At 34.3% G+C, this 12,584-nt stretch overlaps 7 non-coding genes across 7 annotated transcripts; all 7 read right to left on the reverse strand.

Annotated features, from left to right (window-relative positions):
- Positions 1-8,953: 8,953 nt before the first annotated feature.
- TRNAR-UCG (transfer RNA arginine (anticodon UCG)) lies at positions 8,954-9,026 on the reverse strand. The gene has a single exon. It is a non-coding gene; the product is annotated as a tRNA-Arg (tRNA).
- Positions 9,027-9,112: 86 nt separating this feature from the next.
- Positions 9,113-9,185, reverse strand: TRNAR-ACG (transfer RNA arginine (anticodon ACG)). The gene has a single exon. It is a non-coding gene; the product is annotated as a tRNA-Arg (tRNA).
- A 91-nt stretch (positions 9,186-9,276) lies between these two features.
- TRNAR-UCG (transfer RNA arginine (anticodon UCG)) lies at positions 9,277-9,349 on the reverse strand. The gene has a single exon. It is a non-coding gene; the product is annotated as a tRNA-Arg (tRNA).
- An 86-nt stretch (positions 9,350-9,435) lies between these two features.
- Positions 9,436-9,508, reverse strand: TRNAR-ACG (transfer RNA arginine (anticodon ACG)). The gene has a single exon. It is a non-coding gene; the product is annotated as a tRNA-Arg (tRNA).
- Positions 9,509-9,763: 255 nt separating this feature from the next.
- TRNAR-UCG (transfer RNA arginine (anticodon UCG)) lies at positions 9,764-9,836 on the reverse strand. The gene has a single exon. It is a non-coding gene; the product is annotated as a tRNA-Arg (tRNA).
- Positions 9,837-10,083: 247 nt separating this feature from the next.
- On the reverse strand, positions 10,084-10,156 carry TRNAR-UCG (transfer RNA arginine (anticodon UCG)). The gene has a single exon. It is a non-coding gene; the product is annotated as a tRNA-Arg (tRNA).
- Positions 10,157-12,359: 2,203 nt separating this feature from the next.
- On the reverse strand, positions 12,360-12,432 carry TRNAR-ACG (transfer RNA arginine (anticodon ACG)). The gene has a single exon. It is a non-coding gene; the product is annotated as a tRNA-Arg (tRNA).
- Between the last annotated feature and the right edge of the window lie 152 nt (positions 12,433-12,584).

A 12,584-nucleotide genomic window follows, 5' to 3' on the forward strand; every position in this document is an offset into this window, starting at 1 on the left:
CGATTTTATATTCTAGTGAGAACTGGAAATTCGATTCTCTTTTAAATATTGCAAGGCAGCAATAATTTCAGTTGAGAATACTTCAGCCGCTCTTCCCACATTCATCTTTTCTTAATTTGTTGGATAAACATGCGTCAGTGTAAGTTTTTTCACTGGCTTGATGGTCATGTCCTTCTGTATATCGTAGATTTTTTTAATGTAGTCACCTGAAACGTCAGCATCCTTGCTGATATCTTCATTAAGCCATTTTGTTCTGTCGTTTTTAATGTGACTTGGGTCAAAGGAGAGAAATAGAGGCCTGCTGTTGTGACACGGCTGGGGGACATCTGCCAAGACAGAAGAGACATGTTAAAAGAATCAAAGAACATCTTCAGTGCCGTTTTACTTTTTAAAAAATTTATATTAAAATCTCCGACAACAACTGTTGGAATAGAGGCATCATATCTAATATCGAATAAAGTATTAAAATCCTCAAAAACTTTGTACAACAAAACAACAGTCATCGGTTCATTTTCAATGGAAACATCCAACCAGCAACGTTCCACACGCGAATTTCTGAAAGGTCTATCGGTTCGTAAAACCCTATTATTCAAATCGTTAACTACATTTTCTAGTGTATCTTTTAAATAAATGGAAGAAACAAATGCAATTCTTCGTGCCGTTCTTGGCAGATAAATACCACCCACTTCCCTAAAGGATGGTACATGAAACTCATCATTTTCTTTCTTCCACGTTTCAACAAAGCATTTCTTATTACGGTGTCTGCTTATATCTTCCAAATGTGCGTTTAAGGACTGCACATTGTGAACATAAATATAAACCGGTTCGTTCAAGAACGGTAACGCAATACTCTTCGTATCTCGTAATCTTTGAAGTTCTAATTCTATTTGATTGTGTTAGACGCATTTGGAATTTGAAATTTACCCTCAATATACAAACCGGAGGCGTTTCTCGCCCTACTACAAGCTACATATAAATGCGTTCTCTCTGATTACTTTCTTGGATTCAATGCACTACTACGGACGAGTATGTATCGCCTTGACTCTTGTGTATCGTAATAGCCTCGGAAATGACCAAAGGAAACTGTCTCCTAGAGACTGATACATTAATTTTTCTCCATTTTCTACTAAATGCCTTAATAACCTTCTCGACAGGAGTCCAAGTCCTGTTATAGTTATTCTGATCGTACAATCCAAGACACTTTTGTCTCAACAACTTCCCAACTTTAGCATCAGCAAACTCAATCCAAACCCTGAACGGAATTTGTTCCCCGAGCCTATTTTTACCGTACTCTATCTTCCTTAACCAACCTGTCGCACCATTCGTAAGTCCATCAGACGTATCGACATTGTTAGTCATCATATATCTCGCACCACAAGCGAGTGTTAGTTCTTTAGGGAGACCATACGTATCAGACGTTGCTAACGTTTGAATTTGGGAAAGAATGTTACTTTTAACTTCGCTACTAAGATCACCATTTACAACATCTACTGAAAATGAAATACACTTTTCCATACTCATTTTTAATAGAGTCTCTCGGTTCAATTGGTTGACTTCAACGTTAGTAGAGAAAAGATGTATCGCATCTTTTGGCGGTACACGCTCTCTGTTTACTTCTAAACTTACGAATAAGTCATTATCATTCTGATTCATAGTTCCCACAGCCATTCTATTCAAAGCTTCCGCAAACCTCTTATCATCTTTTTGCCTCATAATGTCTTCAAGCTCACAAAATAATGTTTATTTTTCAGTTAAAAAATAAATTCCACTGAAGGCAACCAGATTAAGGACAAGTCCCATTATCGCACTGGTTGCCAAGACAGACATACAAAAATTAAATTAGAAAAAATTAAATTTAAACAAAAAGAACAATTTTTAAACATTGAGATAACAATCAAGGTCATTTTTAAAAGTATAAATTGTCATAGAACATCTAATGTTAAAAGGGAGCGCATTCCATTGTCTAAAAACACGATTAAAAAAAGAGTGTAAAAAGCATCACATCTACATTTAGAAATATAAAAAGTTAAGCATTCATGCCTCTCGTTAATACTTATATAGTCTAAAAGGGGAAAATAATAGCATCCGTTAATGATTCTAAACAAAAAAATTAAACCAGCTTTTTGACTTAACAAATACATTGGCAAAAAATTCAGTTGTTTCAAACGAGTACTATAATCCAATATTACACGATTGCGATTCATGGGAAAATTTATATAAGGTTGACCAAGGTAAAAGGATGTAAAATAACGCAAAACCCTCTCGATAGAATCTATATCTTTCTTTAAATAAGGTGACCAGACCTCTACACCATATTGTAGCAATGGAATAACCAGAGCATTAAAAGATATAAGTGACGCTTTCGAACGTCCAAACGTTCTACGAATCAGACCAGCTACACGACGGGCCTTAGCGGTTATATAAATAACATGGTTAGACCACTTAAGGTCACTTGAGAATATTATGCCAAGCAATTTACACTTGAAAACACGAGGCAAAGAAAAATCATTAATCTTATAATCATAATTTAGTACATTGCGACGCCTCGTAAAAATTATGAAAGAACACTTTTTAATATTTAAATTAAGCAAATTAAGCAAACCCCATTCAAAGATTGCGTCAATGTCACTCTGAAGAGTTACGGAATCCTGCAGTGTCCTAATAGCACGAGATAAAAAGGAATCATCTGCATATTGCCAGAGAGTGCTTTGTGCAGATATGCTCATCGGAAGATCATGAGCGTATAAGTTGAAAAGTAGTGGTCCCAAAATAGAGCCCTGAGGTACCCCAGAAGTAACAGGAAGAAAACTCGAGGATTGACCCTGATAGACAACCCTCTGCATTCTATCCCTCAAAAAATCCGAGACCCAGAGCAAGGAATTACCACCGATACCTAGAGCCTGTAACTTAGAGACATTTATATATATTTATTTATATTTGTATAAAGAAGCATACCTAGAGTTAATAAGGAAGTCCATCGTTTAGGGCAAATAGGGTGATAGGACTAAAGTACATATTAGCGATTTTAGGTCGAAAATGTAACTTGTACGACATTAAATCACAAGGAAAACCCCATAAATAGGTTATTATTAGAGTGCTTTATGAATGACCCCTTTCAGTATGTAATGGGGAGAAGTATAATTTAGTGGTTATTTCTAAAACACACCAGTTATAAAACTTGTTTAGGGTGGCCCTTGGGAAAAACATCGTAGAATATTTTAGAATCAAAAACCGTCCTAAGAATTTGCTATACTTCGTCCCTACCACCCGATTTGGAACAGTGATTATAGCAACGCACAAGTCACGTTATTCCCCTACAAGTTGACTTTCCTTACGAACTCCAGTTTTGGTTTGGCGAAAGCAGAGACATTTGCAGGCTGGAATTATGCTGTTATAAATACCGCCAAGCAAAATCCGGTGTTCGAAAGGAAAGTCAACTTATAGGGAAGCACTTGACTTTGTTTTGATGTAACTTTATACTGAAAAGGATCCCTAAAAAATCTAATCTTCAATCTTTTACCATGGATAAAGAATGCGTGTGAGGAAATTTGTTTTCACGCTATAGGATAGGCAACTCTCTTTCTCGAACGATAACTTATTCTGCATATACTCTGTTACAAAATCGGTTGTCAGCACGCGCAAACCTAGGTCTCTAGGCAACGTAGCTTTGTACGTGCAGACAAGAGCCAAAAAATTTTAGGAGAAAGAACTAGGTTTGCGCGTGCTGTCAACCGATGTTGTAACAGAGTTTATACAGAATAAGCTGTCGTCCGAGATAGGGAGTTGCCTATCCTATAGCATGAAAACAAATTTACTCACGCCCTTTTTTGGTCCATGCTTTTACTGTCATATTTATAAATTTGCCATTTAAATTTCTAATTTCCATTCTGGCGCGCTTTTCAAGATTAAAAAATCGTAAATTTCACCAGATTTCACTTTCTTAAAGCAGAGTGCGGCTCAAGTGGATCCCTACAAGGTGATTTTTCTTACAAACTCCAATTTTGATTTGATAAAAGCAGGAGGTATTTTTCAGTGCACTTACAAATCTCACATTATAACCCTTCGTTAGACTATACTCGCAGTTTATGAGAGAGTCACTTCGTAGGGGATCCACTGAAACCGCGCTATGTCATAAAATAGGAATATACCTGAATAATGTTTGAATAACAAATTAGATAAACTTGAATCGCTATGGCCAACTTACAGGCTGATTGGGCAGCTAAATTCATTAGAGAAAATTAATAATATTGATAATTCTTACTTAAATTGTGTGAATAAAGGGCGTGAAGCGGAGAAAAAAGCCCCCGAAGGTGAAATTGAAAAATCGCCTGAGGGCGAAAAGGGAAACGCGCCTGAGGGCGGCGATAAAGAACCACTGAAAGAAGTTGTGGTGGAAAAAATGGACACCCTTTCAGTGTAATTGTAAGTATTATTAAAAAATAACCTGTATTGAATTGGGACACCGCAAAACTAAAATTACCTTCAATTAAGTTAAACATTAATTATTCTGAAACAGTGAAATTTCAAAATTTAAAGTAAGACTCAAGGAATATTTTGATTTAACCATGAAGGGCTTTCTATTGGTATAAACCCCAGAGTTCATAAATTATGTTCCATAAGTTTGTCACCAATTACTGAAAGCTTGTCATTAAGTGACCTAGGTCATAGATTCAAGATCCGAGTCCTGGTGAGGCGCTTTCAAAGGCTTAAAAATGCAGACTAATAAATAGGAAGATGAAAGTGGTGCAAAATTGACCGAGTGTACTTAGTTCTCGTTTGACGTTATCGAAGTAGCTCGAGCTGTCTTTAGCATTACGAAGTATCTCATACTTATATAGCATTTCTTATTAACTTATGGTATTATCAAAGGCTTATAGTTGAAAACCAAAAGTATACTTTTATCATAGTTCCCAGCCCTTGTCTATAGCACCATGTGAAATGAGAAGCAAACGACCCACCTCAACCAATAAATAAAATTTTTGTGGTCAAAGATTTACAATATATGTAAGCTATAAGTACTCAATGTTAGCGATCCAAACTATAACATCGTCCACTTTATTATGACACTTGCTACGGTTGCAAGGGAAACAAAAACACACGGTTTTGTAAGCGTTATGGCGGTTTTCTCATATTACACGATGCTAACTCAATTCAGGGAATGATACTTTTTGTTTTTCTATGAACTTTTGATATTATACAGGTCAACTGCTTTCTTGTGTTCCAACTTATAATACAATCCTATGGTTTTTAGGTAGCATCATCATTTAACGTCAAAAATTTATTAACCACTCATCATTATTCATTAAAATATATAAACCATTAATCATCCAAACATCTTTTAACATAATTATTTCTCTAACATTACTTGATTTTACATGATTTTACTAATTAAAAATTATTTTAAATTTACAAAATACCAATTATTTAAAATTTACAAAATACCAATTATTTAAAATTTACAAAATACCAATTATTTAAAATTTACAAAATACCAATTATTTAAAATTATTAACAATTATTCAAATTTATTAATAATTATTTAATTAAAAAAAACTGTATTAGTATTTTATGTTTTAAATTCCACAAATAAAAATACTTCCAAAATAAAACGTGTTTTTAATAATTTTCAAAGCTGTAGAGCCAAACAATCCTGATGTTATAATTATTTTTTTTAACACAGTAAATCATATCAGTACTTTTTCAAAACAGTTAACCTAGGGCAAAGGTTATATTGTATTATAAATAGCCAGTGGGATTGATTTTAGCTATATCGCAATTAGAGCTCGACATTTTCTATCCATTATCCACAAATCAGTGGATAACCAATTATTTATAAATAAAGTTGTGGATATAATACGATTTAACACGCAAGATCTGTGGATAATTTTCAATTATGGATAAAGATAAAGTGACGTTGACAATGGAGAGATAAAGTCGAGCTCTAATCGCTGTTTTATGCCTATTCAATTTTAATTCTTTAGCTCTGGCTTCATCAATTTTTATAATTATTCCACTAAATCACATGTTGTATATTAACACAAATCATTTATACTAACATAAATGGGTGATTAATGTAATTACTGTTATGAAAAATATCTATTAAATAATAATGAATTTCTTCATCAACTTACGTTAATCATTTCGTTCCTAATATAATTAATTTTTCTTAGAGTGATATAAGAAAATATCTGGGGGCAGCACAACTAGATGCTCCCATAGTCGAGGGCCTAAGTTGAAAGTTAGGGAAATAAACTGTATTTATCGTAAAGAGATAATTATTTTACAAAATTAGAAATTATAATTTTTAAAACGGAGTTATGGACAGCAAAAAATTTTCAAATTTAACTGTTACCTAATAATTGTCACTAAATAATAACTAAACCACCCCATGATTCAGTTTAAAAACTATTGTTTACACTAACGCAGAGCTTTCTCCATCAGAGACCAGATTAAGGTAGTCCAAACCTCTTTAACAACCATCAATAATTAAACCAAAAAAATTTATTTATTTTTAATTTCATAAACACCTAATGATACTGTTGGAAAAGGCTGACAATTATACATTCTTTTCGTGGGAAGCGTTAGTACTGTAATTAAAAATCTAAAATGTGCATTATGCAAATGATTTATTTTAAATTTAATTTTAGTCACCGAGTTGATATTTATAAAGCCCTTTTTGCTCATGTCTATTTTAAACTTTAATCGCAGATTTCGCTTACCATTTCACAAGCATAATAAACACTACTGAAGGACGCAAATCTATGTGTGATCGGTAACGGTGAACAATATAGCAATTTGCCCAATTAATCAGTTTGAACTTCATTTGCACATTTCTACTCGTTAATTTGATATGTTGCGAGAAATTTGAATGGAATATAAGTAGTTATCTCTTTCAGTAGATAATTTTTGATGTTGATATTTAAGATTCATGGAGTTAAAAAAATTATTAAGCTTTGATATCAACATCGGTTAATTTACGATATGGGCTTATGATGGTAGTCTGTTTATAAGATTAAATCGTTACTTTAAGTGTCACTAGACAGTATCTACCTCCAAAATTGAGAGTTAGTAACTTTATAACCATCTCCTAGTCACAGGATATCCGAGGGTCAATTTCTTACATCATTGACATGTGATAATGATTATCGGAGGATGGCTTGCTATAGCTGTCAACTTTTGGCAAGGCCTAATACCGTTTTGCTTGGCTGCATGTCGCCGTCAAATTCCTTTTAAAGCATAGATCATATAGTATCCACCCTTGATTTTCATTTCGCAACACACGTTGGATTCGTAAACCTCGACACGCACTACGATTAGAAGCATTAAAATGCAAACACAACAACACACTGAGCGTATACATTTTAGTAAATAACAATTCTCACTACAGCTGTTTTTGGGGCTGAAGGAGCGACCGCGGCGATAAAGAAAAAGCCTCCGGCGGAGTCCGGCCAGTAACTTAAAGGGGGTAGTTTCGAGGGAACGAAATTCAAATGCAAGGCGCGTTCCATCAACAAAAAACATTGAATTCGTTTTACGCAATTATAATATTAAAACTTTATACAATTAAGTAATATTTAAGAAAACTAAGCACTACTTTCAAAGTCTAAACTTTAAAAATTCGACGATACGAGAAGGCGAAGTAACGGGCAACGAGAGGTAAACATTTTTTTAATAAATGGCAAAATTAGCGGTAAGCCAAGGCTTAGCGCAATTTCACCGCCTTAAAAAAAGTGCCAAGTTTAGAAATAGATTGTGGGACAATAAAAAGGTGGAAAATTATGAAATTGGGCTTATATTAAAGCTTGAAACCTACTTTATATTATATTTAAAATCCATCCATGAGCAAATCCTCAAAATATATGAAAATGACAACGAAAAAGGACCCACTCTCAAATTTTTTTCCCCTTAAAAAAAATGGCGGCCACAAACGGGGTGAAAAAGGGGAAAAGAGCTATTAAAGCAGTCTTATCTGACTATCGATAGGCCATTTCAACCAAAAGGCATTAAGAATAAACAATCGGATTATTATGAGGCAACTATACGTAAAAAAAGGCCAATATTGGTTGCGCTGATATTTGCTAGTAAAACAGTGTATCCATGCCAAAATATCGCAGATTGGGGTAGTTTTTGAAATTTAAAATTAAACATACTTAAAATTAGTTTTTCTCAAAAACCTTAAAAATGGTCCTAGAAAAAGGTTTAAAGTTTAATTTAAGACCGTTCCCAAAACCAACCAACGTATAGTTTTCCGAAATCACGAATAACCGATTTGTTTTTTTCGAAAAATTTCCCATGTTATTTCTATGGGAAAAATTCCTGTTTTTCATCAAAAGGTGTGATTAATTTTATGGAAATGAAAACCACCCTTAGCAACTTTATTTTTCATAAAATAAACTAATTTATGAATCTCTTTGAAATTTTAACCACATATTAAGGGCCCGAATTGTAGTTCTGTGGAATTTTTTCGAATGAATTAATACAATACAAAAAAAACTACATCCAAACAAAAAACCCTCCTTATACATTAAAAGCAGTATGAAGTCTTATCTAAGAGAGCTACCGCTCTCTCAGAATTATAAATTTCCCTTGCGTTATACTCTAATAATCATCTTTAAATGTTAATACCGAGCTTGCCAGGACTCGAACCTGGAATCTTCTGCTTCGAAGGCAGACGCGTTATCCATTGCGCCAAGAGCCCGTTAGAGGCTGTTCAAAATGCTATTAAAGCATTGCAATATTATAAATTTCCCTTCCGTTATTCTCTAATAATCATCTTAAAATGTTAATACCGAGCTTGCCAGGACTCGAACCTAGAATCTTATGCTCCGTATGCAGACGCGATATCGATTGCGCCACAAGCCCGTTAGAGGTTGATTAAAATGATATTGAAGCATTGAAATATTATAAATTTCCCCTCCGTTAGTCACTAATAATCATCTTTAAATTTTAATACCGAGCTTGCCAGGACTCGAACCTGGAATCTTCTGCTTCGAAGGCAGACGCGTTATCCATTACGCCACAAGCCCTTGCTTCGTATTATAAATAAAATTTCCAAACATTGTATTTATGCATTCTTAATGACGCATAGAAGATCTTTTACGAAAATAAAAAAAGAGCTTGCCTGGACTCGAACCTGGAATCTTCTGCTCCGTAGGCAGACGCGTTATCCATTGCGCCACAAGCCCGTTAGAGGTTGTTCAAACTGAAATTGAAGCATTGAAATATTATAAATTTCCCTTCCGTTATATTCTAATAATCATCTTTAAATGGTAATACCGAGCTTGCCAGGACTCGAACCTGGAATCTTCTGCTTCGAAGGCAGACGCGTTATCTATTACGCCACAGGCCCTTGCTTCGTATTACAAATAAAATTTCCATACATTGTATTTATGCATTCTTTATGACGCATAAAAGATCTTTAACGAAAATAAACAACGTGCTTGCCAGGACTCGAACCTGGAATCTTCTGCTCCGTAGGCAAACGCGTTATCCATTGCGCCACAAGCCCGTTATAGGTTGACCAAAATGCTATTGAAGCATTGAAATATTATAAATTTCCCTTCCGTTTTACTCCAATAATCATCTTTAAATGGTAATACCGAGCTTGCCAGGACTCGAACCTGGAATTTTCTGCTCCGTAGGCAGACGTATTATCCATTGCGCCACAAGCCCGTTAGAGGTTGACAAAAATGATATTGAAGCATTGAAATATTATAAATTTCCCCTCCGTTAGTCACTAATAATCATCTTTAAATTTTAATACCGAGCTTGCCAGGACTCGAACCTGGAATCTTCTGCTTCGAAGGCAGACGCGTTATGCATTACGCCACAAGCCCTTGCTTCGCATTATAAATAAATTTCCAGACATTGTATTTATGCATTCTTTATGACGCATAAAAGATCTTTTACGAAAATAAACAAAGAGCTTGCCAGGACTCGAACCTGGAATCTTCTGCTCCGTAGGCAGACGTTATCCATTGCGCCACAAGCCCGTTAGAGGTTGATCAAAATGATATTGAAGAATTGAAATATTATAAATTTCCCCTCCGTTATACACTAATAATCATCTTTAAATTTTAATACCGAGCTTGCCAGGACTCGAACCTGGAATCTTCTGCTTCGAAGGCAGATGCGTTATCCATTACACCACAAGCCCTTGCTTCATATTATAAATAAAATTTCCAAACATTGTATTTATGCATTCTTTATGACGCATAAAAGATCTTTAACGAAAATAAACAACGTGCTGGCCAGGACTCGAACCTGGAATCTTCTGCTCCGTAGGCAGACGCGTTATTTATTGCGCCACAAGCCCGTTAAAGGTTGTACAAAATGCTATTGAAGCATTGCAATATTATAAATTTCCCTTCCGTTATACTCTAATAATCATCTTTAAATGTTAATACCGAGCTTGCCAGGACTCGAACCTGGAATTTTCTGCTCCGTAGGCAGACGCGTTATCCATTGCGCCACAATCCCGTTAGAGGTTGATCAAAATGATATTGACAGGGTTGGCAAAAATTGAGTTTTTTTAAAAAAAAAACAAAAATTCTGTTTTTTATTGTTTAAAACACGATTTGTTGTTTTAAACTGTTTTTTAAACAAGTAGAAAAAAACAGTAAAAAACACAAAAAAACTAGTTTTAAACATGTTAAAATCTCTCTTGCAGATCTAATAGCCTATATATTATACATCGCGGCTCTCCATTTAAGCCACTACTCCCGCTAGCGCAAGGCACTTATTTTCACAGCCTGCTTGATTAAACAAAATGGTCTTGGTTTGGACCAAGACAGAAAAAACAAACGATGAGAGTGACGTTTATCAATTGACTGAAGATCCGATATTGCGATTTTTCTTTATTTATATTAATTTATTCTTTAATCACAATTTAATTCAATCAACTTATTTAATTGTTAATCGATTTATTCCCTCCAAATTAATTGAAAAATAACATATTTGAGCTTTTTCAAGAACAAATTAGATTTTCCGAAATTATTTTATGATATTAATTATTTTGAAGGGAGTGCGTGTTAAGCTATCAATACAGAATATGTGAAATATTCTACTGACTTTAACAAGACCAACAGCTCCTTAAATTTAGAATTTCAAGGTGTAAGAAATTGTCCGTGTGGAAATAGAGCCAGGGACCACATAAACCCAAAGCGAGTATCATACAGCTTGACTAACAGACCACGAAAACGTATTGAGAAAAAAACACAAAAAGACGAAATCAAGAGCTCCTAAAATTTAGAATTTGAAGGTGTAATAAAGGGTCCTTGCCAGGGTTGGGAAAAATGTGGTAAAAAAAGTTGTGTTTTTATTCTTTAAAACACGATTTAAAATTAGATTTTCCGAAAACATTTTATCATGAAATTAATTATTTAAAAGGGGTACGTGTTGAGGGATCAAATTTGAATATTTGAAATGTTCTACTGAGTGTTTAAAAAGAGCAAGAGATCTTTTCAAAACGAAAATGTAATTTTTAATAGCGCATACAAAATGAGGGTGATGGGTAAAATTGTTCATTTAACCCCAAATGTCCAAATGCTTGATTTCTTTTGTGGCCACTATTAAGGAATTTTCGCTTCCATACTGCAGATTTTCTTGGTCAGAACTCATACATTTTAAACTTCACACCCCTTTCTACTTTTTAGGCGCTTCATGTTTTCCGTTTACGGATTAAGCGTATTAATTTTAGCACTGGCAAGGGCCTGGCTTTAAATATTACGCGTAATCACTTTAGAACAGTAAAATGTACCAACAGTGTACAAAAACGATCCTTTACCTTAGGTAGACGACAAAATAAGTTATTCTTAATCAAATTATTGAATATCAGTCTTCAATACAGATTGGTAACGGATAAATCAACTGGTAGGGTTTCCAAACAATTAAACACTCTTAAGAAACAGTCATATTATTGCAAGGTTTTGACTGAAGCTTATTATTTCTATTATTTAATATTTTCGCTCATTTTCAAATTAAACGAGTTAAAAATATTCGAAATTCCTCTCCATAAAAAACATGTTTTAAACTGTTTGTTTAAAACGTTTTAAACAAATTAATGGTTTTTTCATGGCTGTTTAAAACAAGTTTTAAACCAAAGTTTAAAACAGTTTGTTTAAAACTTGCCAACCCTGGATATTGAAGCATTGAAATATTATAAATTTCCCTTCCGTTAAACTCTTATAATCATCTTTTACTGAGCTTGCCAGGACTCGAACCAGGAATCTTCTGCTTCGAAGGCGGACGAGTTATCCATTACGCCACAGGCCCTTGCTACGTATTATAAATAAAATTTACAAACATTGTATTTATGCATTCTTTATGACGCATAAAGGATCTTTTACGAAAATAAAAAAAGAGCTTACCAGGACTCGAACCTGGAATCTTCTGCTCCGTAGGCAGACGCGTTATCCATTGCGCCACAAGCCCGTTAGAGGTTGATCAAAATGATATTGAAGTATTGAAACATTACAAATTTCCCTTCCGTTATACTCTAATAATCATCTTTAAATGGTAATACCGAGCTTGCCAGGACTCGAACCTGGAATATTTTGCTTCTAAGGCACACGCGTTATCCATTA

Source organism: Phalangium opilio, unplaced genomic scaffold (genome assembly GCF_054372755.1).
Source record: "Phalangium opilio isolate 3A_F unplaced genomic scaffold, DU_Popi_V2 ptg001304l_1, whole genome shotgun sequence".
Lineage (NCBI taxonomy): Eukaryota > Metazoa > Arthropoda > Arachnida > Opiliones > Phalangiidae > Phalangium > Phalangium opilio.